Source organism: Haemaphysalis longicornis, unplaced genomic scaffold, assembly GCF_048455015.1.
Source record: "Haemaphysalis longicornis isolate Haplotype H1 unplaced genomic scaffold, Haemaphysalis longicornis Haplotype H1 scaffold_9, whole genome shotgun sequence".
In the NCBI taxonomy this organism is placed as follows: domain Eukaryota; kingdom Metazoa; phylum Arthropoda; class Arachnida; order Ixodida; family Ixodidae; genus Haemaphysalis; species Haemaphysalis longicornis.
The window spans coordinates 106968551-106992857 of NW_027526460.1; positions in this window are offsets into that span (position 1 = coordinate 106968551).

Genomic DNA, 24307 nt, shown 5'->3' on the forward strand with positions numbered 1-24307 from the left:
GGTGTCAGTATGACTCTAACAAGGCCGTCTTTTGAATAAACCAAACTTGTGTTTTGTCGTCATGGCTCCTTTAAGATAAAGAACATACAGAAGCTTCATGAAACCCCATTCCTGTAGCCCTGCATGGGTTGTTTATGAAGGCACAGTCACGCTGTAGGACGTTCAGACAACCTATTTGTGTCTGTTGCAGGTCTTAAACGCCAACATTTGCTTCCAGGACTGCCTTAAACCTTCCCTTTCTTTCTGTTCCGTCTTTGTCCTTTACTGCTGCTATGTAGTCGCTCTCAGTAGATAAGCGTTGACGTTATTGTGCGTCTCCCCCTAACCCTCATTCTTTTTTTATCTCTGCTTTCTTGTTTATGCGTCTGAATCTTCTTCATTGCCATACCTCCTTAGCTTGTCTGTTCCACCTGTCACTGTCTATAGACATTTTCTTTCGATTCCCATTTTCCTTTCATTCTCCCTTTTCCCCACGCAGAGTGTCCTCTTCTGTGCTAAAGAGGAGCTTCTGGCAGCAGACAAGGGTGCCCTGGTAAAATCTTGCCAGCCCTGTTTTGGCCTCGCAACTCCGCGAAAGGCGCCTTTTCGGGAACAGGTTTGACACAAGCTGCAGGCTCACAGGATGTCTTCAGCTGACCTCGAGATTTCTTTTTATATTTATATCGCCTATGCATCTCTCTTACCTTTGCCCTTTTAAAGTGAATATATCTTACTTCCCTTTCATTGCTAGTATCCTATGCTCACCCTTCTAGTATTGCTAGTATCCTGAGCCCAGTCTCGCTTAGTGCTTTTCCCAGACGTTCTTATCTTGGTGCTGTCCAGCATCATTTTTTTCGTTGGGCGGGTGTGTGCCTCGCAGGAAAGGCATCCCGAAGTAATTTCCCGGACATGGGGGGAATGTTGGGACCACTGACTTCGCCTCTCCGTCAACACGTGATCTCTTTTCTTGTCTCGCTGGTAGTGTTCACATTACGCTTTGTCGCGTCAGTGCTGTTGCCGGCTTTCCTTTTTGTGCGAGGTTTCCGTATTATATCTTCCTACCTCTGTACAGTGATCTCTATATCTGCATTTATCTTTACCTTTCTGACTACATCTGTGACTGTTGCGCTCCTTTCGCAGACAACGACATTGTTCACGGGCCAGTTTTTGCCCGCATTGGCGGTGTCAGAAGGGAGGTAGCCAAGCAATAGTACAGTAATTCTAACCTTTACGTCTTCTACCTATTCTGTTGCAGTTGGCAACAACTTGGACTAAAAAGGGAGAAAGTGTCATTCATAGCATCGTCTTTACATTTGTTGTCTCACCTTCTGTTGTATGCACTGTTTACTGGCCTTAATTTCTCAAGACGCTTCCCGCTGCATATTGCAGCCAATTCTAGCATAACGAGGATGTACAACGCGTATGTGGGCATTACCATGTTATAGACCGAAGCGCGAACGACTAACGAAGTTCGTGCAGCGTTGCGCTTAAACAAATTGCGGTCATTTTTAAGAACGTTTTTTTTTTGCTAATATCCAGTCGGCGGAAATTTTGTGCGAAGGTATCCGACTAGAACAAGCCGACTGGAATAAAAGAGAGTGCGGAGGATCCACTGTGAACAAGAGCGACAACGCTGCCGTGGGTTTGCCTAGTGACTCGTCCAAGGCAGCTCTCTGTGTTGAAACAGGTGGTACAAAACTTGGAGTTCCGACAGGTGAATGTTAAGAGATCCCCTTTTACTAATATGTTTCCCATTTAGCAGACCAGGAATATACTATCCACAGTGCGCAGCGACACTCCTTTGTGCTCTGCTTATTAGGGAATTGCCTTCCTGTTTCGGAGTTCTTTTATCACCCTCACCTGCTATTTCAACAAAAGCTGTTGTGCAGAAGTCAATGCGTTCGGCTAATTGCGGACTTATTTAGCGGTGTTCGCAAGTTTCTTCGGCACTGGCACTCCCCAGCGGGCCCAATGAGCTGCTATTTGAACGGAAATAGGACTGAAGCCATGGCGCAGCAGATGATAAATAGAAAGGTCAGCAGGGCTGCATGAAAACGCTTAGATGCCATATAGGCTTCGCAAAACGGGACGTCCGGGCTTTGCTTCGGTACTCTTTCCTCCATTCCGCCACATTGAGTGTCACGTGATCAGGAAAGAGCGTGGCGGAACACTTGCCGACAAGCAACAATTGCCGCGACGGCGGCGCAGGGCCTCACCTACACGAATAATCTGCTTGGTCTGCTCCACCGAACAAAAGGAAACTTTCGCGTTGTCTTAAAGGGACCCTGCAACACTTTTGATAAGCGCTTTTCCTTTTTCCTTCGCGTCTGGAACCACTGCGAAAGCTATAGTTATCGCCAGCATGGAGCCGCACTGCGTGATTTGCTCGTCGCACTCGATACGCCTTCCATTCTTGCTTTGTTTTTACGGCTTCATTTTTATTGAAAAGCGTTCATTCCTGCAACTGAAGGAAAACCGGCCAACAGAAGCAACATAGTATTAGTGACGTAATTCGAGCCGTCGAAGAACGACAAGACCGGGAAAGATAGCAAAATCTTTTGAGCGAGTTTACAAGTTACCTAATGAGCATAGAGCAGTAATTTTTGGCTTAGGTACTTTGCGACCCGCTAATCTAAGTACTGGGTGTATTGGGTGACTACGTTCTGCAATCATGTAAGATGTCAAAAAAAGTTGAAATTAGTGTTGTAGGGTCCCTTTAACACCTAGCCGCCAGAAGAGGCATACTTGGTAATGCCTGTGCACACACGCTGGTTGAAATCACTTGCAGTAGTTGCAGTGTGTCACACTTTACAGACCTTGTAAACTACAGGGCTCAGAAATATGTTGTAGTACTTGAAGAGTAATGTACTGCTACTGACAATTAAATATTTATTGATTAGGGTAGTCCAGAGATGGATTTCTGAGCCTTAACTCGGATCTGCCATGAATAATTTGTTAAATGCGACAGTCGTTAAATAGCATCGTAGACAGTTTTATTTTACGTATCGATGTGAACAATTACTGCAGGGCAACGTCGCATGCAAAGAGCAGATGAGTAAAACAACGTCCAAAAGAGTCTAGCGTTGGCAGGAAAAGTTTGAACGTACGCGAACTGTATACATCATTATACAAGAGCATCAGGTAATAAATTATTTTATCGGAGCTATTGTCCGAGGTCTATCCAGAGCAAAACAAATCTCTGCCACTCCGTTGTGTTTAGAGTTGTCGATCTGATTGTCTATCTCTAAATTTCCTTTTACGATCTGGCGGTCACCCGCCGCATTTTCTCAGCCAGTTTATTTTATATAAATTCTGTCGCCATATGGTCCACCTCACCTAATCTGCATCTTCCAGTTTAAAATACCGATCTTATCGGTCCTTCAGGTTCCAGGGAGTCCAAACTTTCTGTCTTATTCTGTCTTCTTCTGTCGTAGATTGTGGGATTGATGTAGCCTTTCAAACAAACAATACATTATGCACCAAAATATCCACTCCGTTCCAGCCATTCAGAGCATAAAACGGTTTGCTCTCAGGTTGTGTCGATAAGCGCCTGAAAACCCAGTGCTGTATCTTTCTGTTTCTCTTTCTGCTTTATTTTCTCCTATCCGTTTCTTTCATAGGTGCGATCAGATCAACCGGACCAAAACCGCGAGAGAAAATTGGCCTGGCGGAACAGCGACGTCAGCCTCTTCGCACAAATGACCGACCCATACACTCCAGCAAGTGATCGTTCTTGATACTTGTGAACACCGACAATCATGGGAGAATTAGCCACATACAATCAAATGAATGCAAAAACTAAAGCAGCACCAACATTGCAACACTGTAACTAAAACCAGTTCTCCCCCTAACTGGTTTTCATCTTCATCCATCCATCCTTACAGCATGTCTTGCCTTACTTTCCGAAAATCGAATCATTTCCACACCGATCGAGAGCGTCGCCATCAGCGTCAACAAGGGATGCAATGGCGCCTAGACGGGAGAACCTCGCCTATTGTTGTGGAAAGTTATTCCTTTTTCCTTGCTACGCGTTGGGCGGTTTCTGTCGCATACGTTTTTTTTTTGTTATTTTACCCCAGACAATTCTGGGCTGTTTTTGTCACTCCTTCCCTTTATCGTCCGGCGTCCAACCGAAAGATCATCTCTTTCGAACACCATGGCCATAAATCTCCCCGAGGGAGCGCTTTTCCCCGAGTCTGGCTAATCTTGATGACACGCTCATCTCTTCGTTTTATACCGATACACTTTTTTTGTGCACTGATACGATACTTTTGTACCTGTCTCGCTTCTACGCTTGCCCTGCGTTCAGATTCACCATCCTAATGGACCGCTTTTTTTTCTAGAAGCCATTTTCATTGTGTTAGTAGCGCATTGCACCCGCATTCGATGGTCTGCTCGCTCGACGTTAGCCAGTACGGCCATTGCACGGCAACACCTTGCGCAAGAAAATAGTCATCTTCTGATTTCCCTTAGTTCAGGCTCGTGCAGATTCTGCGGGAAAGGAAACAGCCCGATTTATAAGGAGCATACAACAAATGTTGGGACGATGGCTAATAATTGCTAAATTCCGCAGTTCTCTGATATGGCAATATATTGCCTTTGAGGTTGGGAGTAATTTTAGCTCCTAATAACAACCTAAGAATCCAATAAAAGCAGCACGAAAACGTTTAGGTAGTCATCATGTATTATTCAAGTGTAAACTATTATTTAGAAATAGATTGAAACGGTTTAAATATTGTATAGATCGGAATGCAGCTTATGATCACCGGTCCCAGGTCTTCCAGTTGGTACACCCGGCCAAGGTGAAAACAGCGCAAAACGTGATAGGGCGCACGTTTAGGACTGTCATTGATTGTTGTTCTAGAACGAACGGAATATTTAAAGAACGGGTGTCACAAACAGTAAAAAAATAGGTTCAATGTAAGGAATTAACAAACCTCTTTCCTGTCAGAAGTATTCGAGCGCAAAATCCAGCCCAGCAAAACAACACCAAACACACGAAATATATCGCCTGGTTATTAGAAATAACAAAAACATGTGAGCTGCAAAACATAATGTGAAACACGTGTGACATTGAAACAAACGTGACCGAGAAGAGCGCACTCCACCAATTTTGCTAAAAATAGCCAGGTTTTCCTTCCGAGACAACACGATGGCGTACAATCCCGCGGGATGATAGCCGCGCAACGCGCGCCCCCTACAGAATTTTGACTACTCCTCCTTCGAAAGGGGTCATGGTCGAGGCCGAGCTGGACATGCTTCTCCAGTCCTGGCCGTCTATAGGCGCGTCGCCCTGTACAAATGGCCCTTTGAGGGCAACACTTTGCTTTAACTGTGCCTCGTGAGTACGCTACGGCTTCGATGAACGTGTTCAAATTGTTGACCAGTAATCACAGAGTGCCTTACACACCGTGGCAATGGTTTGCTGCCTCCGCACTTATGCCAACCTTTGTAAGCCAGTTGGACAACGAACCGACGCCCTCGAATTTCGAGGACCAGGAATTCCTGGTGAATCGGGCCCAGCAGCAGCAGTGGCCGCTCTTGGCTACTGGGGTGAGAGGATGTCATTCACTTATCTTTTTCTTTATTTCTTTGCAACCTATCAACGCCTTTTCCTCTTGTTTTGCAAACTCTAATTCAAATGTGTATGTATGCCCATTCAGGAGACGTGGGGAGTAAGCGTGTTTGTATAACGAAATTTATTCGTGTTTGCTTCCCCAGTTTCAACGATAAGCACAGCCAGAGACGGGGTGTGTGAAAATTACGAAAGTGTACTGCAATGTACATTACACCCTCTGGATCTGCGATCGTCTAGGACACTGGGGAGGGCGGCAATTCCCCAAGCGGCATACTGTTGCGCCATCTAGCCGATGCGGAGAACAGATATGAATGTCACGACAGAGCGTATACGAACCATGAGGCAGCAGTATAGTGCCACTCATTCAAATATTTCTTTCAGGTCTACCCTTCTTACAGTGCTCGGAAATATAGAATTGCCGTAAAATGCGTATGTCCTGTTTATTCTCAGACTGCCTTCAGTATTGTATCTGTGGCTATAAATGTAACAATTCTGCTATATTGCCTGACATCTCTGCAACTTCCACCGGAAGCCGCAACTCGGGGGATTTTGTTTCTAGACGAGATGGGGAAGATAATAGGTAGCAACAAAGGCATAAACATAGATGAAAAAGATTACAAAAAAGACATCAAAAAGAATAAGCCTAACACTGTTTAAAATTTTAAAAAAGATGAAATATAACACGAATAAGCAAAAGTAATTCAATAACGCTACCCATAGCCATAGGGCCTACGTTCTCCAAACTTGAAGCTCTTTTTGTAACAATGCTTTTTTTGGCTACTCGAAAGTAGCTGATCGTTGTAGGTAAATGCGACATCGCAACAATGTAAGGTCTGCGCTTATCTATACAGAAAAATAGTTATCCCTAGTAGTTAGGTGATAAAAGACAGACATTGTGGCTTAGCTTATTTCTATTCCCTCTGTAATGATATTAAAACTGTGAGGGGGCCGCAGCAGCAGCTGGTAACTGAATTAGTGTAGGGATACTCCAGCCCAGACAGTTTTAGATGCAACGCATCTCTTTAACTCGCCTTGTCCCGCGTTGTCGCGGCGTAGTCCGCATCCCTCCCCCATTCTCCTCGCCGCAGTGGCTGCGCGCTCCGCCGCTCACACCGCAGCGCCATCTGTGCGTCAGCGCGGTTAGCGCGCAGGTTGCGCTCGGCTGCGCTCGGCTGCGCTCGCTCCCGTCGCCGTGCCAGCTGTATGTTAGCGCACAGCTTGCGCTCCGTTAAAAATTTACACCATCTTCCCGCGAGGGGAACCATGGGGTAGATGCGACGCATCGGGGGTGAACATGCTGCGTAAATAGGATACACAACAACAGCAATCCACACGCTGACATCGCTAACATAACGGAAACGCAACGGTGACCCCCTATGCGTCGCATCTTCCCCATGGTTCCCCTCGCGGGAAGATGGTGTAAATTTTTCCGTCAACATCATTTTTACAGTCTCATCTTACACACAGAAATATCTATTAATGTCGCATAGCAGATAATATCACGTTAAACTTGGTGAAGTGTCGCCAGCACAGCACCCTCTTCTCCTCGTATACATAAATGAGGGTCCCACGCCTATGCACGCCCCTCGGAAGCTGTACTCAAAATGGTATCGAAAGACCTGCGTCCAGAGGAGGTAACTCAGCAAACAAAGAACACCAACTAAAAATACCTTCGTAAGTACTCACTCTACTATCAACGTTTACCCTTCCTCAGCGTGCTCATGAGATTGACCGAGTACACTGAGCAAAAGGCGGGGTAATTAAAAACTGGTACCATCCGGCTCCCGTAAAAGGGACCGTGGCCTTCTGAACAAAAAAGACTAATCTTCCTAAAAGCGAGAAGAAACTCAATAGTAAGAGAAGAAGTACTTCTGAACAGAACAAAATTACAGCACCAACCACTGCAGTCATCCTGTGGTACACCGTTAAAGTAACCATCTTACAATGGCTCAACCAGACAGCTATTTGCTTTCGATGCACCTTCGCGGCGTAACTGTAGTGCACCATGTAGCAAGAGGAGAAAAGGAAGGCACCATTTCGACCCTCGGCCACAGCAGAGCGTATCGAAAAACAAACACATCAAAAGGAAACAAGAACAGAGAAAGTACGAAATAAGAGAGAAGGAGCCAAGCGAATGGAGGTGGGTGGGCGATTTATGGCGCGAAAGGTAAGCACCTGTGGTGTTGGAGAAGACAATAAAAGTGGAACCCGTGACAGGTGACGCAGTGCAGAGGTTGTTTGGATTCTTGTGCGGAGACTTCTTACCGATGTAAGGGCTCCGTGTGTCTAAGCCATCTCCAACAAGACCCGAACGATGTCGGTTAGACAGGAAACTTGGGTGGCCAGGCTAGGAACGTACACTCCCGACATTTTCAGGAATATCCTTGAGAGCCATGAGGCCGTGGGTGTTCACGGCAAAAAGGCAGGTTAACACAATCTAAACCGATGGCGACGTGTGGAAAGTAATAAAACAGCTGCTACTAGCGAGCGCGTGTGGTTTGACTCGGGTTTACGCAGTGGTCCAGCGCGTGCAATCCATCAAAGTCTGGCGGTGCCATGCCGACGAAATATAAGTAGCGATGTGCAAATTCATATCGATGCAGAACAAACATTCAGCTGAGGCTGTGACGGCACATCTCCCTTTAGTGTTTTAAAGATTCCTATGAAGTAGAGATCAACCACATTTTTTTAAACGTATGAGACCTATCGTACCAACGTTCTGCGGACCTTCATAGTCAGAAAACTCTCTTCTAATTTGACAGTGTTGTTTTACCTCCTGACGAAAAACATTTGCGAATATTCTATATATTTAGACACGCACAAACGAAGATTCCTTACGAACGGTTATATCTCTTTAGTTGTCTTAAAACTGCAGTCTAATGAAAAAGGAATTGTGTCTCTCGCCACAGCTTTGTACATCTTTCTTGTTTGCTTTTATCCTAAAGTAGATGGCAAAACGATAACCTATAAACAACACAAAACAGCTATAGAAATCATGTTCTACGCAAAACAATATTCTTCCTTGACATGTGTAATACAATTCAAAAAAGAATGAATGGAAGAAGGGCCATAAGGCCCACCAGTTCTCATTGTTCAATCAACAAAAATTGCTGTTAGGTATCTGCTAAGCTTTGAGCACCTAACCAAAAAAACAAATCAGTTTATGTCTAAGAAAAGAGTTTTTTAACCCACACCCGAGTCTTTTAGGGGTGTCTCAGGCAGTTACCTTCGAACCGGAGAAAACGTCCCTACTGATACCATTTTGTCCCCCCTCTTGCATTTGCGTATCACGGGTCAACATTGCATACCATCGGACCCACCTCGCATTATCAGTGTATTCACGCAGGGTGCTGTGGTGCTCAAAGCCATGTTTTGCAGTAGCAAGCGTCAACAGCTCGGTGTAGGAGACTTTCAAAATATGTGCGCACGATGCGCTGGGCATGGTGGCCTTTGTAGCCATTGGAAGCAGCGCTCATATGAGCCACCGCGGTGACAAGGCCGAGTGACAGTAAGAACGACGGCGGTCGGATTATTCAAAGCGCGAGGATTTCAAGCGTTTCTCAAGGTCAAGGAATAAATTCCGCCAGTTGTGTTTTTGGAGACACTGTTCGCGGGCGTGCGTGTGGAGGCGGCAGGGTAAGGCAGTCGTGTGATGTACTAAGGCCCCACCAGTTGCTTTTTTGGGACCGAGTCGCGTGGTTAGCCTGTGGCTTTCGTGGTCAGCATCAGGCTCCTTTGTGTTTTCGCCGGTGGCTGAACTGCGTCAATTCGGGAAGGCCAGGGTTGTGCATGTACATTGCGTGCAATTGAACCAAGGACAAGAACCACAAATGTTCCTGTTTCGAGAGGCAGTTGCCGCTGCTGTTATTTAGCGCGAATGGGCTGTATTATTTCCGTAAATTGTTTTATTTAAACACGCAAGCCTATTTTCCGCCACGTTTTAGTTGCTTGAGGCTTGTTTTCTTGCGGCCGGAGGTAATTAACTTGCGCTAAAACAGCGATGTACTCATACTCTGCGTGGCCAACGTTCTGGCTTGATTCCGTAGTAGGAAGGCTTACTTTGGCCTTCTGTGTGCTCGACGTTTTCAGTATGTAAAGGTGTACTGAAGTTTTTATTTTCTCATCATTTCTTCAGAACTTGAATACTTTCTGCAGCTTCACAGTATTGTTGTTCTTAAACTGCCGGTTTAATAATTTACTCTCCATTGTGGCAGCACATTAAAGACTACACAAATTCAATTAGGCCATGGAATGAAATATTAAAATGTGGGAAGCTGGATCAGTACTTTCTTGCTATTTATCTAAGCCCCAAAAAACTAATTTTAATATCAAGCAACACTGAAAGCTTCATCCCTGCGATGCACAAAACATCGAAGTCCTGCTAGTAGATCAAAGCTGCACCAAATTCAACAAGCTGTGTCAGGGCGTAGTGCTGGGGCGTTTTTGGATCAATGCCAACATCCGTACACTTGACGTCAGTCCTCCAAAAACAATTACGTGCGTCATACCCCCACCCCGTGACTGCCGATGAAGGAGTTGGCCAGAAGACGGGGGGCGTGAAGCGCGACATTGTGATTTAGATTTCATGACAGCCTTATCCGAGTTTTATACTTATTTATAATATCGGCACCTTTTTGGTTCCAATTGAGAAACAGGAAGCAGATGCTGGCATGGCGGAAGAGGGTGCTCTTCATTCGCGAAAGTCCCACTACTGATGGTTTCACGGCAAGCAAAAGATATTCAGGTAGCGTACAATCGGCAGCATCCATCAACGTCCGTGGCACTCCGAAATCAGGCACATTCGGTGAGAATGATAATTTCTGCTAGAAGATTGGTGAGAAGAAAGAAAAAATAAGGAGAAGAAGCTACTTTCACCCATTTAGAGGCAGAGGCAGCGAGATTCAGGAACAGCGCTTGAGAATTTACTTCGTGCTTGATTTATCTTTTTCGTTCCCACGTTTATGCCTGTTCTCGGGGATACACCACTAGAACTACATGCTAGCATGTGCAAAAATTGTGCGATGTCCACATTTTTAGCGCATTAAAATTACGGCGTATGTGTTTCACTGAACCGCTTCTGACAGCATTGAACAAACTTTGTCACTGAAGAACAAGCACTCGTGCCAGGCACGACTTCCGAAAAATAGGACTTCTTACATGTTAAATGTTTCAAACATGAAACATAACCACTTCTCAGCTGACAAAGCATCACCTCGCAAAATATACCTTGCTTTTTGGAAAATACGAAGAACAGACTCAGGTTCCACTTGTGAAAACAGCTTTTGACTGCTTTCACAGCGATATGGTTAGGGTATCACTATAAACAACCTCGTATCCTTGACAATACCCCAAAGTTTTCCAAACTCTGCGGTACCGACAACTAAGTTTGATTCTATGAAAATGTAAAAGGTTCTGACAATATACCGACATCACTATTGAAATTGTTTCGGGTAGTTGCCATATTACAGCTTTATATCTTTTCCTGCTATCGGTAATTGTTTTAAGTTAATTCGGAAGGTAGTTTATTTACAATTGCAAAAAATCGGATGTGCGCGGTAGGACAATAGCTTAGGAAACTTGCGTAAGCCGACATTTTTTACTAATGAGCTTGCTACTTTTTTAGCATGCAGCGCTCAACTTCGCGCGCAGCGTTCAAACAAAACCACGGCGACGTTGCGAGTCCAAATTCTGCTTCTATTCACTGGGCACATTAGGCTTATGGAGACGAATAATAGAAATGTTGCTGCGTTGGTTTTGGTCATAAGTGTTTATGCAGCATCACATGCTGCTCTGTAAAGGAAACAATTACGTTATCTGGATACATGGTTCCTTTTAGGCTCGTGACTTTACTTTGGTTTCTTGTGTTTCTTGCTGAAAGATGGATCGATGGCTGTTGAAATGACTACGCGTCTTCTTAGGGTACTGAAATGTTTCTTTTGAATGCGTGTGGCTTCCTTGAATTCCTGCATCACAAACGGAGCCTCCGGGAATACAACCTTGCGAAAGGTCACGTCGTCAAACTGCGGCTTAAGGTGAAGCAACACAATGCACTGTTTAAGGTAGCGAATAATGTTTGAAGCGATGATGTGGTTTCGAGTCAGTGACATCGCTCTTGCCTCTACTTTCACCGGCGTGGAAGAACATGCGTTTACCCAGATGGCACCACAAAGGTTATAACACGCAATTAGGCGCAGGTGAAACCAAAATTGTCGGGGCCAGACCACCAGCCTTTTTCTCGGTGTCAGCCTCTGGCCAATGGCTTGCAGCTGAGATTTTTCTGATGCTTCGCATGCGAGAAGGAATGCCGCAGCGCGTCATGCGTGCCAAAAAGTTTTCTGCGTGCGGCCGGGCATGTGTCTGTGTGTTAGGCATTTTCACGCTTGCGTATATCTACAGAGAACGGCGCAGCAGTTTTGCTCCCACGGCTTGGGATATTACCGTGGGCTTTGGGCAACGCGGCAACGCGGTTCTCCCACGCGAGTGGGAAATAGCGCGTAACCCTAACGTATGGTGATAGCAGAGCTCAGTGCGGGTGCAGGAATAGTAGCGAAGCTTTTCTTTTTTCTTTCTCTGGATATTGTTTGCTAAACTACTATCTTGCATAAATAATGGTAGTTTCACGGAATGCCAATAAGGCTGCCGAAATGTTTGTTGGGATAAAATTCCAACACCACGAGGCTTGCTTGTGGGTTTTTTTTGGCATAGGCTTCGGCTGAAATGTGTTTGTCGTGCTCGCCGTAACGCTTCGTTTGTGGGCTAGGAGAGAATATTTGCAGTAAAGTAACCGCAACAGAACAAATGTTGGCTGGCAAAAGGAGGCGCAAATAAAGATGATGCCGGGAACTCATTAGAGGTTTTTAGACGGGCCTTGTGCCGGTGTTACCGGAAACAAGGATGAGTTCGTTGGAATGGTGAATGAAACACGCTGAAACAAAAATGGCGTGAATGTATTTCCTCTCTTTAAATCCACGGTAAGCATGCATTATCTGCATATGGTGTTATTTTGCAGAGTCCTGCTTGCTTCTGGATGCACGGCTGTATTTCTCTCGGCTGACCACATTTTTCTTCTGCTGTCTGGTAGAAGGTTTTTCGAGTGGAATAGCACGGCCAGGCCAGAAAAAGGTAAATTTGCTGTTGCCGTATTGTACTAAGCGAGGCAGCATCATAAAGGATGCAACAGCTCCGGTAATTTTCCCAGCACACAAAGAACTACTTTTGTAGTTTTTCAGAGAAAAATGGCAATTGAAGAAATAGGAAACTGGTGCTTTTCTGGAGGTCTGCACTTCTCGTAAACAAAAGATCTATGTCGTAGAGTGGCGAACTGTTTTGGGTAATCCGATCAGCCAGTCACTGCACTAATTAATGAACTCCAGTTTCCGGATTTTCTCAGTGCGACAAAATGACATTTCGTGTTATTTTCAGTTTTTCATTGCTCCCACAGCATATGACTAAAACCACCTCCCCGGTTTATTGGTCGTCAATGAAACGAATTGTCTGTTTTGTTCTTATTTAGTTGGTAGTACAACTTCAGGAACCACCCAAATCTGTTGTACAGATAAACCTGGATGTAACGAACCTTTATGTAACGAACTCCAGGACTTAGCAAAGTCTGTCATTTCCTTATTGCGACATCCATTAAAGCCCGTTTGTTTTCGACCTCTATGTAACGAAGGCTTTGCGACATTTAACCATGATGCAGCGAATTCACTACGCTGATGAGTCATTGTTTTTTTACTTTCCTTAAGAAAATCGGGTGTGAAATGCACTAATTTAGCACATTTTGCCCCCCTCCTCCCCCCTCCGCAAGCTCCCGTGCGTTTCGACGTGTAAGTGGGGGGTGGGATAGGGGCTAGGGATGCCTGTTAGCGCATAATCACGCGTCTACACTACTGTCTGTGTGGTCTGTTCGTCGCCGATGAGTTCTACTTCCATAAAATTGACAGTTTTGTTCTTTAAAAAAAAAGTTCGAAAGTTTAAATGCCGTCTCCGCTGGAGAGACAGTAGAACGCCACCACTCGTTACAGTATCCTAGCTACCACCCTCTCAACAATTTTGAGCGCAGAAAAGAGCATCAAGTTATCGAAAAGCTGCCCTTTCAGCACAAGTTTGGCTGTTGAAACCCGTTAAAGCGCCGAAAAGTGCCAAAATGCAAAAGTGGTACCTAAGTTATGTTTTGTGAGCACCGGGGAAAGTGACCTTGCTACGTTGAAGTACCGTGTAGTGAATAAGCAGTGTGAAAGGAAGAGGCGCAAATCACGCAGTCTTTCGCTGTGAAGTGAAGCCTGTAAGGGGGAGTTTACCGCTCCTGATATTAAGCATTTTGGTTTCGTTTCAGCTTAATTCAGGCGAGCCTTAACTGAAAACCTGCATGTAGCACAAAACTGCACGTAAAGAAAAGTTGAAAATTTTTGTTAATTTTGTTATGTCCATATCTAACTGTACCCACACTTTTTGTGTCCTTGTAAATTATTGGTACCCCCTCCCCTCATTATTGTCTTTGTTCTGGAGGGTAAGATAAGTGAAATTTAAAACAAGAATGAAGACGTTAAATGACGACAGTATTTCACTCTTTCCTGGCCCGTTCAGCGTGAAAAGTTGTACGTAAGCGAAATTTTCCTTTGGTTTTTGGCCTGATAATGTCGTTACTTGTTTGACTGCTAGATAAACTGGTATGTTTACACAATGTAATCTTCTTGTCCTTTCAACTTTCTATCTTTATGCGTCATTACTGATAAACTGGTATATGTTTACACAATGCAATTTTCTTGTCCTCTAAACTTTCAATCTTTATGCGTCATTACTTCCCAGGACGTTAAATACCTGACACCTTAACTAATTCACAGTGCTCAAAAGAAGGGTGCGCATCTGTTTCTCTCATATACACAGGTCTAGCATCGATGACTTGGTCCTAACTCCACAAGTTGTGGCTTCCTTCTCCCAGGTGGGGGGGAATTGCGTGGCAGTTCCACGCAGTTTTTGGGGATTTCTAGCCTGTTTATTATTGCAGGCGGAAAAATATTGGTCGCAAACCGGCATTTGTTTTCTTCAGCTTTGTGGGAGCTGAAAACATACAGCCGAATGGACTTGGTCCTGTAGGGTGCGCCGCCGTTCAGTTTTCCGCAAGCAGGTACTTGGGTCGGCATACGGTGTTTCGCTATTTCACAATCTTTGCTTCGAGAGGAAAGCCGCAGCTGTTGTGGGGGATCATATTTGGCTGAATCCTTTCGCTGTCTACCACTGACCGATGTGGAGGGGTTGTTGCTTTTGGTGGAAGGCATGGCTACCGGGGTAACCAATTTTATTTAATAACTGTATACACGTTACACCGTTTCAGTAACATTTGCCGTTGTTTACCCTAACCACTTCCTCAAATGTAAAGCTATTAGTTCGTCTTGTTCTTATACTCAGTGGCGTGGCAATTACAATAGATGTTAGCCAACTGCATCATCAAGCGCCTACTTAGGCCCTATGCAGGGCGGAGGCCTCTTTAAATGACTTCCAACCGCTCCTGTCGTGCGGCGCCCCGAGTCCACTGTTGGCCGAGGAGATCCCGAATTCATCCCTCTACCATGTTTTTGGCCTTCCCCTTCTTCTAGACCCGTTTCTTGGTATCCGCTTTCTTCCCATAATTGTCCACCGGTTGTCGGTTCTTCTCACGACAGCGCCTGCCAAAGTCCATTTCTTTTTCTTTACTGGAACTGCGATAACTTCCACTCCAGCTCTTTCTCGACTCATTCTTCGTCATTCTTCGTCCAGTGCACCACGCATACGCCCACTTTGGCCCTCCCTCTGTCTCGCCCCTTGCTCTGTTGCTTACGAGACCACTCGACCATAGGAACAGGCCCTGAACAGCTGCGTTTTAAAAGATCGCTGCTCACCCTCAAACTGTAGCTGCTCCCACGAACTGAAAGATGTTCTTTCAATTCGTGTAGTACACACATGCTCCTGAATATTACCCAACCACATAGAAAATTTGTGCGAGATCGCAAGCATAAAGTCCCATAGAGATACGGACAAAGTGCTGCACACAAAACAGAAATAAGCTGGACAAGGCGTCCAGTCCTCGCCTCCTACGCAAAAACCACCCACGCTTTCCTTGTTGCTTTCTGAGGAAACAGAAAACTGAACAAGGCATAGTAGCTGCGCACTTAATTAACGTGTGCAACGAGGAAAAAGCCGCTGTATAAGCGAACAGCCAGCTCTACAAGTGCTTTCGGGAGGCCGCAATTTTCTTGCCGGGTTTCCGGTACCCAGCAACCGCGTAATACGGTGAGTAGGAAACTGCATGAAATACCACATAATAATCTTTTCTTTTGGTCTTTTTTATTATTGCATGCATGAACGTGTGAGTGTGCCAGTGTTTATGAGCGGGAACGCAGAGAATTTTTTCTATACTGCTAGGACCTTATCGATGGCAGTGCGCAACCGGTGTAAATGCTTACACTACTGGCCAAGCTAATGAGCTTGTGGAGACCGTAAAAAACCCGGTAAGCGGGGAATGTTTTATGCTATTTTATTGCGTAATTATTTAGTTGCTATTGTTATGTTGTTATATGGCCAGACTCGTGTTAAGTTCCTGCGTCTATCTTTGTTGGGTTTGCCGACAAGCTTGCACGTACAGAGTTGCGCGGAAGCAACGTGTTGCGCCCATACTGTGGTGGTTTTTAAAACAGAAAAAAATAAAGAAAGCGCGCACTAACGCTTAAGACTTGAAGGTAGCGATGATGTGAATAACCTTCACGACCCTCATGAAGGTTTAAGTCTGCGATTGCAGCCGATTTGCTTCTTTTTGTCAGGCCCAACGACTTTTAATTCATCATTGTTACTGTAAGTGTGAGCGTCTTTCATTATTTGGAAGTGCTTATTCTTGGATATCACCTTGAAGGGGCGCACGCTATGACGTGTTTTTCTAGTTCCGAGGAAGTGTTGCCACAACTGAGGCGAACGCTGGATTTTTTTTTTTTTTTGGGGGGGGGGGAGGGGCAGTTTTGGCCAATCGCATTAAGTGGTTATGCTTGACAAAATGGAAAAGGTTTGGGCGTGTTAGTTCATAGCCACACACAAAACAAGCGCAGTAATAAACAGAGGACGAGGCGTGGACAAGACAAGCGCCAACTCTAAACAATTGGTTTAATGCAGAACCAGCGCATATATTCACGTCTGACTGGCATGAGGAGACTAGGAAGGAAAGAAAATCATCAAAATGATGGGTGAAAGAAGAAAAAGAGTGACGTGCCGCCTATGACAACAAATCAAGCTCAAGTTTCGTTACGGCCACAGATGGCCTGCTGACACATAGATCACCTACAACAATTGCTCATGCGACGTAACATGAATTCAAACAGGTGGCTCTACAAAGAGTGAAACCAGAGATTCTGCCAGCCGTTACCCTGAATTCGCGAGGTGGCGTCCCGAATGCAGCAGCAGCATCGGCCGCCGCTGTAGCGCGGCCGCTGTAGCCCGGTAGTCCGTCGGTGGAAAGAAAAAGGAGGAGTGTCTTTCGAAAGGTGAGGTAGCGGAACCTAGCCGTCCTGATGTGCTAGCTCGGGGCAACACCACCGCGCGACGCAAGCGCATACACGGAAACAATGCGGCATGTGAGCTTAGTGATTTCCATTTACGCCGGTTAAAACTAGTGAGCTTAGTAAGTTTGAGACTTGCGAGAAAACTGCGGGAACTTTTATAGTCGCTATTTATCAGAACCAGTTGCTCTTTTCGCTTTTCGTACTACCTTCGAAAACACAACTAAATTGGTATTCAGCAATTCACAAAACGGAGTCCCATTGGTGGGAAACAGTGCGCAAAAGGTAGCGTTTTTCGAGCGGCCAGATTTCTGTATGTGGTCTCTAGATTATGTTTTTCTTCCCTGCAAACCAATCTTTAACGTGTGTGTGCCGTACGACCACCGAATTCCGTCCGGTCCCAGTTACGCAGGAGGTGCGGGCGATCAAGTTAATCAAGCCGTGCGAAGGAAGAGCCCAATAGACGGGAAGCTGCGCCTAAACAAGTTTAAACCAACCGTCGCTAAAACATACGACAAATCCGTACCTCGGACGCGCCCGCCGACGAGCAAGCACCCCGGTGTGGGGTACTCTGGGTAATTTCGCCGCGCCTTCTACTGTGAGCTGCGTGAGGGAAATAAAACCCTCTGCACCCCCCACCTCCCCCCGCTGCCGCCTGCACCGCGTTGGGAGTTAGTTGCCCCGCACGCCGCGGAACAACCGTTGTCTGGTACAGGTAGAAAACACTCATTTAAAAAGCCAGACCGAAGCAAGTACCGAAGAGACGTAAAGATGGAATAACTCCAACACCTGAGCAAAGAGCGTGATGGTATGGGTTTCTTCCGAACGGGAAGGGGCCCGTAGGCACGCCCAAACTGTAAATAGAGGCTCGCACACATGAGTAGAGGTTTAACCATCGCCGCCGCAGTAGCGGCGCCGATGAAGCATTCCCCCTCGTTTTAGTTACTGCCAACTCGGTTCTCTCGGTGCGCAACGCTACGTACCAGCGACAGTATAAACTCTCTGGATCCTGTCTTGAAGGCGACCTGTACAAAGAGGACGAGCTGTGTGCAAGAATCCCCTTGTCCACCATAGAGGACACTGTTAACCCTCACTGCCAGTGGTTAGACTCACCCGCATAAAATATTTCGGCGGAATTACTGAGCTCCCGAAACTTTTGTACTCTTTATTGCGCTGATGAGGGTAATGACGGTTTTTTTATAATTATTACGCATATCTTAATGGTTCCACTCACAAATATCTATAGTAGGTCCGCATTCATTGGGCCCTGCCATGCCCAGTACATCGTGGCATCACAGGCGCGTATTTGCCTTCGTTATGCACGTGACCGGTAATCTTCGATTCCTTCTGGACGTTCCCGGGTCGTGCGGAAGACTTCACGCATTGAGGCTTGGGCCTTCAGTATTGCACGTGGGCTCGCTTCTGGAAGTCCGGAGCAAAATGCAGTTACTAGGATTTCGTTATGCTTTCTACGGCGCAGAGCATGCACCTTGTTCTTGGCGGCTGACGCTTTGTTTGTGCAGTGTTCATTTCCTCCTACGCATAGTTTTTAGATGAAAAACTCCATTACTCCGGGTACAAATCCAAAAAACGCCTTGTGCCGCCAATTCCTTCGAGCGTTAATCTGACCTTCAGGCTCGGCAAAGGTAAAGCCCGCGCCTCGTGCGGTTGCGCTGAGTGGAAGAGAATCATCGCTCGTGCGTACCAAGCTCAGAGGTGTGGAGAGGATAATTGCGGTAAACAATGAGCGCGGATGCAATCATAGAGGACACCTCTGCTTCGATCGCGCCATAATTAAGCAACTGCGAAGGCACGCCAGTACTCCTTGCAGCTTTCCCGGGATAACTGGCATCGGCACTGCGCCGCCTTCAATGTGCAGACCGGGCTCAGCAAAGTCTGGACAACATTTCGTGGCATGCAGGACAAAAAAAAGAACAAAACAGCGGGCCAGAACATAGCTCTTCGTCTGGGCATCACAGACACCGATCTTGCAATCCAGGCAGGCCAACTTTTCTTCGGAGAACCCCCACTTGGGGTGAAGCCAAGAGCGCCGTTTCTCCCACGCACGACGCCTCCCGAAATGAACACCAGTCTAAATGACCCGTTTACAATGGCCGAACTTCTATCAGCTCTACAGGAAACCAAAATAACGAGCGCACCTGATCCAGATGGGATCACTTACGCGGCCCTTCGCAACTTACCTGAGGCGCACAAGGAGCAACTCCTTGACTGGCTCAATGCTATCTGTGAATCTTCTGTGCTCCCTAATGAGTGGAAGGAGTCGTGGGTGGTACCCATTCCAAAGCCTGGCAAGCCTCTCACGCAAATTCAGAATCTGAGACCCATTTCTTTGATTTCTAGTATTATGAAACTTATGGAGAGGATGGTTCTCGCAAGAATTCAGTGGCATATAGAAACAACAGGCCAACTTCACCCACGTCAAACGGGGTTCCGGAGGCACCTCTCTACTCTAGACAGCTTAAAATTGCTGTCAGAAGATGTTATAGCTTACACCTCATCATGTGATCCCCGTATAGTGGTAGCCATCGACGTAAAAAAAAGCATTCGACTCGGTACTTCATGAGGCAGTTATTCAAGGCGCACGCAACGGAGAACTCGACGGAAAGCCACTCGCCTTTCTACAAGATTTTCTGCGAGACCGCCACAATCGAGTACGAGTTGGTGACACACTCGGCCCCAAAACAGCAAACTGCGTCGGAGTACCTCAAGGTTCAGTCTTATCGCCAACGCTATTTAATATCGTCATGGCTGACCTTCCCCCATTCCTGGGTGAGATTTAAGGCTTGCGTTTCACGATCTATGCAGATGACATTACGCTTTGGACAAAGGGAGGCTCTATAGGCGAACAAGAACAAGCAATGCAGCAAGGTCTGAACACAATCTCTTCTTTCTTAACACAGGTAGGACTCGCTCCATCTCCAGAGAAGACTGTTTTTGTAGTAGTGGCAAACAAACGGCTACACAAACAAAACATAAAGAGCCAGTTTAAGCTCACCATGAATGGAGTACAAATCCAAGAACGACCTACTCTCCGCATTCTCGGTCTTGACATAGACGAGGATGGGGGCGCCACCACGTAGCTCAAGAAATTGAACGCTACGTGGAAAAGCACCCTTTCCCTGATCCGTCGGATTACTTCAAAGAAGTGGGGCGCTGATGAGCGCGTTCTTCGAATTTTGGTAAACGGCCTGTTGGTTCCAAAAGCGATGTACGGGCATAAATTCTACAGACTCACAAAAAAAAACGAGAGTCTGTAGAATACCTTAACCGCGAAGCCATGCGAGTTGTCTCTGGTCTTCCTCGCTTCGCAATGGTTTATAACCTCCACCTTCACTCAGGGATGAACATCATTGAAGACAGAGCTGAAAGCTTAGGAGTTTCACAACTACTACGCCTGGAAAGCACTCAAGCCGGCAGGGCCATTCTTCGTCAACTTGGTCACTCGCTGAACAAGAAGCTTCCGATCTACCAACCGCCTGAACCATGGAAACACATAGCCATCGTTGATCACCGGCCCATGCGCAAAAACACAAGCGCAGCACATCCGACACGTCGCCAACGAGCAGCAACGACACACCTGAAAGAGCTCCAGCGTACCGCAGACGACGAAGGGGTGCGCAGGATTTACACTGACGCAGCTCTTCAAGATGATCAGGTCGTCATAGCGTGGTACTGCGACAAGACCAAAACTAGAGGAGCCAAGGCTCTCCGTGGTACCCCATCTGTGAAGGAAGCGGAACTGAGGGCCTTACTACTAGCGATGGAAGAAGCGCACAGAATTGTCGCCACAAGCCCGACTGAGGCACCAAACCACTTTCCTTCTCTACACGGACACCAAGGAAGCCGTGAGAGAATGCGGAAAAAATAACACGCGCAGTCGGACGGTCGCAAGAATTCGTGCAGTCGCAAGAGACCTTCGACAACTGGGCCGCATAACGGGATACCGGGCAACGAGGAGGCACAGAAGGCAGCTCGGGAGATGCATTCCAACCCCGATAATTGCCAGAAACCTCCGTCGCGACCGACGAACGTCTTCCCCGCTCTCCAAGCGTCGACACCTCCATCTTTGGAGCTGCTGCCCGACGAGTCGGAAGAGGAAGGGTATGACTACGAGGAAGCCATTGCCAAAGCACGGGCTAAGCGACGTGCAGCGCTTCGACTTCGTCTACCCGAAGAGGATGACCCTATCCCATCCGGTTACAACCGGTGGGCAACGGTCACACTCCGACGCATTCGGACGAACACTGCCGTAAAGCCGCACATCATGGCACGCTTTCGTCTACACCTCGGCGACGGTACCTGCAAACTCTGCGAATCACCTGACAGCCAACAAGTCGCTCACCTTGACCATCTTCAATGGAGATGCCCTGCCTTGAAGGACCAGAGAAACCTCACACATGCGCTCATTCCTCCTCAAGTCAGGCCACAAACGCTGCGGGAGTGGACCCATCTCGAAGGGTCTACAGAACACAGGAAGATGGTCCTCGACTCTCTTCTCGTATATGTTCGTGAAGCCGCCGTACAGGACCACATTTAGTCGGGACACTCACCGCCCCCCCCCCCCCCTTCATCCAACTCCCTGCCCCCATCTTCCCCTCCGGCGATGACAAAGGTCAAGGCACGGAGTGTATATAGGATTAATAAATACATATTACAACAGAAAATGACGAAAGCAGGCTCTGGCGGCATCCCAGTTTACTGTGGGTTGGCCTCTCGGCTGGCTCTGCGCCGAGCAGTGTCTTTGGTTTGTCTTGTGGTGCATTTCCGCCCGCCTCCGCTGCGCACTCCTGGTGCCAAAACCAAGCTGTCACTCGAAACACTTGGTTTAACGGCGCTCGGTAAAGGCAAGTTGTAGAACACGGCTTTATCTTGTATTTTGGGTCGCTCTTTTGGTCCTAAAACTGCTAACGTGGTTCTACGCCTTTGAGTGACACTGTTTCACTTACCCGGTGAACTGAATTAATGAAGTGAATGAACAGTGAACTTACGCAGCTTCGTTGCCATTCCTGGCTGTGGGCCGCCACATTTTTTATGGCCATCTCCGACCCGGAAACAACAGTGCTGTGTGACTCAATGGGTGCAGTGCGTAACTTTGGCAAAGGCCGAATGTGCAGTGGTGCAGTGCGGGTGCTCACCGCGGTGAACCTTAACAAACGAAGGATAGCAGTGAAGATGTTCCCCGCCCATGCAGGGAACGATGTGTGAGAGACAATGGCCAACCACAACGAGACGGCTAATACTGTAGCGCGAGAATTAGCAGGCCGGACGCCTGTAATGGATTCGTCTGCGGAGTGGTGGTTGGAGACCAAAGATAGGTTCGACACCTTTTAAGGTGTAACCAAGTATTACAGAAACAATAGAAGGGTGATGACACCGCCACACCCCGAACTAACTAGGGAGCAAGCATCAATATTCAGGCAACTGCAGACCAATTCATTACTGACCCCGGCCATAATGCGGCACATATCTCCAGAATTGTACCTAGACGACACGTGTGTTGTGCAACAACACCAGAGCGACTGCTGCCCATTTACTGTGGGACTGTGAGGTGAGACCAGTAGAGGCCTCAACCCGGACCGACCTCCCTCGATGGTATCAAGACGTCACGCGAAGTTACAGAAAGGAAGACGAACTTTCAGCTGTCCAGCAGATCCTGTCGGCTCACGAACGGAAGCACCGGAGTGAAAGCTTCGGGGCGTCATCCTCCCTCCGAAGAACAGGGCGCTCACCACCGCAGAGAGTAGCGACGGCGACTGTCTAGTAGAGTGCCTAAAGGACCGATGAGTGGCTCCGACCGGGCGCAGTGGCTACACTACGTCTTTTGCAGGCATATATTAAAGTATGTTTCACTCACTCACTCACTCAATTTCCTGACCTTGAACTCTTCTGTAGCAGATAGTTTGAGAGGAGCCTGCCCCGATAATGTCTGTGCATGGCCAGTTCCCCTGCTTAAGAAGAAATACTGGCCACAGTTGTGTCAAACTGCAATTGTTTTTTTTTTTCAAAAACACTTGTACGGCTTAGATTCTATAAGGTGGAGCAATATGCGGATGTGTCTGGTGTGGCACACAACGGTCGAGCAATTTGCTATGTAGCCCCTTATCTCATTTACATGTTCATGTTGCATGATCTCACTTGATAGTATTTTCTGCTGCTGGTGCCACTATTTTACAAGGAAAAAAACGTATTTCGGGGAGGTCAGTCAAACCGAGTGTTCCCCTTTAGAAAAGATAAACAAGTCGCTTGTTTTAGACAAAGGCTTCAGCTAAAATCTTTTAAACGTTTCCTCGCACTAAATATGTGGGCGAATGTGGCGCTAATCGAGACTAAGTTAGCGCAGTAAAGTAATTACATCTTTGAAAGCCTTCCTGGCTGAAGGCAACAGACCAATGAATTATCCCAAATGAACGTACTCTTTTTTTCTATAAAAATCCGGCTTTACCGATTACGTTACTAGGTTAACCGCCATACATTACCGAGTATCGCGGCCTTATCCGGACAAAACAAGCAGAGCTTTCAGCGCCATTGTCCAATGTGTGGATTTTTAGGCTACTGCGACGAAAGCCTGACTACACAATCATTATTAAAGCCGGAGGCAGCGTGTGCTCATAAACAATGCACAAATGAGAGCGTGTGATCTGAAAGCCGGGCATGAGATCCTGAACCGCTATAGAGCATCCCTGTTGGGCAGACGACAACCGTAATTTCGCTGGTTCGTCGACACCACCAAGGGCAGATGATGACCTATAACCATGTCAACGTTAATGAGTGCCTGCGTGGCCCTTTGGCGTTCATTATCGTCGGGTGAAGGGAGCCTAAGCCGAAACACGGGCGTTGCTATTCACCACTGAGCAAGGTCTGCTGGAAGCAAATACTAGCCTGATCTTGCGGAGTTGTCACTTCAGAAACAGCAAAACAGCAAAAAGGACGGGACAAGACAGAACAACAGGACGAAGCCCTGACCTAGTTGATTTGTTGTTTGCGGTGTTTTGCTGTCGTTGAGTATATACCAGCCAGCCCAATTTTTTACCTTGTCACTTCAGATTCGGTAAATTGCAGTCACTGAGTCTTAGCGGCTTTTCTTTCCTCTCCAAAAGGAGGAAACGTAACGCCGCATGCGTAGGGTGTCGGTGCAAGTACGGGGGGTACTTAAAGGTTTCAATATTGGTTTCCTAGCTCTAAGCCTCCGTTTTTATCTGCTGTCAAA